At 39.9% G+C, this 3,222-nt stretch overlaps 1 non-coding gene across 1 annotated transcript; it reads right to left on the bottom strand.

The window, feature by feature from the left end:
* Positions 1 to 838: 838 nt before the first annotated feature.
* On the bottom strand, positions 839 to 1,027 carry LOC148293104 (U2 spliceosomal RNA). The gene has a single exon (XR_015825988.1). It is a non-coding gene; the product is annotated as a U2 spliceosomal RNA (small nuclear RNA).
* Between the last annotated feature and the right edge of the window lie 2,195 nt (positions 1,028 to 3,222).

Raw genomic sequence — 3,222 nt, 5'->3', positions numbered from 1 at the left:
GTGATGTTAGAACTCTCTCGCTATCTCTCTCTTCGTGAAAATATCTAGGAGTACTTCACAGATAAGCATTTCATCGGTACTCTCCACCTCCATACAAGAAAAGGTGCCACTTGTAGCAAGTGAAAATAATCATTCACATAATTTATTTAGAGATGTTGCCAATTTCTCATAGGTTTTTTAGTGACTTACTGGTCTGATTGGTACATTAGAAAATTTTCCCTCTCAAAGATTTGAGGTCCGAAACATCAAATCTTTCTCTCATAGGTTGTTTTGGTGGCTTATGGCCCTGACTAGTCACTCCCACATAATCGAATTGCATTTTCTAGTCACATGTAGCATAAGTTCAAGCAAAGCTAAAAAGAGTGCCGACGGTGATGATTGGAGATATTTTGGTCTCATTTGAACTTTGCGGAGATTTTTCTAAGGATACAAATGTTGAGATGGTAAGTTTTTCTCTTTTTTTTTTCTTTTTTTATCCGAAAATCTTATCTGAAATTTGAGATCTGAATGTTATAACAAAATATGGACACGTCGCAACCGAAAATCTTATCCGAAAATTTAATTCGAAAATGTTATCTGAAATTTTAGATGAGAATTTTATAATAAATAGTGACACGTGGCAATCGAAAATCTTATCTGAAAAGCTGATCAAAATTAATGGTTTAAGTATAAAAATTAAAAAATAAATTAAAATGAATAGTAATTGCCTTTGTACTTGCTCTTTTGGGTGGAAACAAAAAAGGCAAGGGCTGCCACTATTCATATGAATAGTGCCTTGCCTTACCTTTGCCTTGCCTTTGCCTTTTTGGGTGGAAGTGCTCTAAAAAGCTTCAACTAGATTTGGTGGGGTGCGCCAGGCACAAATGCACTGGACCCTCCCCTTAAATTAAAGATATTAATGTTCACCCAAAAAAAAAATTAAAGATATTAATTTAATATCATGTGAGCCATTGGCCCACGTATCAGATATAAAACTGATAAGAACAGATACTACACTTGATCTTAGCCAAAAGGCCGAAGAGGGTATGCTTGTTTATGCCTTGGACTGATATTTTTATACATAGTTCTCCTCCTTCCTTCAACTGGTCGATGTGGGACAATGGGTCAATACCCTATCTTGAAGAAATCTTTGCTGTCTTTGTGCTTCAATGCAAGTACATCTAAATCATCTCCGCTGCCTTCTATCATCATAGGTATAATTCCTCCAATAATTATAAATAAATAAAATTAGAAACTGAACCAATTTATTGATTTATTAAGTTGCAACAAATGAAAGAACATTATATATATATATATATATATATATATATATATATATATATATATATGTTGTTTTGGAAGTTGGGAGAGAAAGGAAGAGACAAAAAGTGATTGTGTGATGAGAGGCCAAGCCAGGCAGCACACTGAGGTGTAATGGCTCTTGATCTGTGTGGTTGAGGTCCAGGTTTTTTTTTTCTATTTTTTTTATTTATTTATTTATTTATTTTCAAGTACCCAACAACCCCAATCAAATTTTTAGAGTTTTGCGTTCCCCCACCCGTTTCGGTTGGGTGGCCCTACTTACCCGAGGGTGGAGGGCGTGCTTTGTTCAACTTCACCGTAGTGAACGATTCAAGAGCACCACACCTCATCTGACAAAGCTTTGTTCAAACAATCAATCTCTTTAATGCCTTGCTTAGTTCTAAGCCCATGCTACTAGACTCAGCAATAATTAAAGTATATTACTTAAGTCGTTATAAGCTTTAATATTATTGTGTGTTTTTCCAATATGAGACTTTATCCCAATAGTGATTGTTGAGGCCCAAAAAATCCACGGTTCGGCCCAAATAAATTCTCGGCCCAATGCAATACCTTACCGAGGAGAAGCCCGATTAGGGCACGCGAAAGTTCGTCATACGCGCTTCCACACATGCCACGCCAAGCAAATAAGTAACACGTCGCGCTACAAGCTTAAGTGGGCCCAAGCCACTCAAATGCCCGAGGCTTGCTTGAGTGGGTTGTGGTATGGATGGTAACAAGTTATCATGGGGCCCATCGATGGGTCGAGAAATGGAAGTCTCGGGTCGCTTGGGGGCCTCGGGACTCAAGCCCATTTTCTTAGGCCCAAACATGGGTAAGCACAAGAAAGGAGATGGACCATTGCCTCAACCAAAATAGCCCATTAACCCAATTAGAATAAACTAGCCAAAATAGCCCATTAACCCAATTAGAATAAACTAGCCAAAATAAGCCCATTGATCCAATTAGAACAAACTAACCAAAAAGCCCAACATTTGACAAAGCCATCCCATCCATTGGATAGATCATGTGGTTGTCCCAAAAGCCAACATAATTAGGATAAAAACCAGCTCAAGCCCTGGCACTCAGTTTGGAGACAAAACCACAAAAGAACGTTGGAAATCTACACATGAGTGGCTGCTGGGAACAAGTTCCAAGTGCAAGAATTCAAGAAACCAAGGGATTTTGGCACGCAAGGGAGGATGCCATCTCTTAAACCAGCAGGCACATCCACTTCCTTTCCTTCATCAGATTTGGCCATGGAAAGAGGAGAAAAAAGATGGGTGAAAAGGGGAAGCTCCCCTCTGAGGCAGCCGTTGGAAGAAACTTGGAGCACCCAAAATCTCTGATTTTGTGGGATTGGGCAGAGCTGACTTTGCCACCATGAGGTAAGTCAAGGAGGAGGAGAAGAAAGGAAGAAGAAAGCTTAGCTAGAAGGGGAAGAAACCATTAGGGTTTCTTGGAGAAGAACAAACCCCAGCAACTATAAATAGGGCCTCTTCTACCCAACACAAGACAACCCACAGCCTTCAGAGAGCAAGCTTTCTCTCTCACTTGCAAACCCAGCAATTTTCGTGCTATTCTCCCCTCATCTTCCTTTGCTTCCCCTGTTCTGACAGTTTGACAGAAACTTTGGCAGAGTCTCCGCCAAGCTGCCGGAAGCTACGAAAATCATCCAAAACTCTTCACCAAGCCTCCTTAGAACTTCTCTTCCCTTCCATTAGAACCTCTGACCTTCATAGGAACCCACAATTCCCTCTCTCCTAAAGTGCTAAACCCATGATAATTTTGCTCTCATGCCACATGCCTCTCATGCCAAGCTCAAAAGTTTATCTGTAAATCTGAAGAAATTATCTGTAAGTTGCTGTTATTTTGGTTGGTGAAGATAACCAAAATACTTCCTAAGGCCTTGCTGCCCTTTCGAAGCATTTTGGGGCTTAATTT

This window comes from Prunus avium, chromosome 7 (genome assembly GCF_965620075.1).
Source record: "Prunus avium chromosome 7, drPruAviu1.hap1.1, whole genome shotgun sequence".
Taxonomy (NCBI): domain Eukaryota; kingdom Viridiplantae; phylum Streptophyta; class Magnoliopsida; order Rosales; family Rosaceae; genus Prunus; species Prunus avium.
The sequence above is the reverse complement of the archived record's forward strand: the minus strand, read 5'-3'. Positions and strand labels throughout refer to the sequence as shown.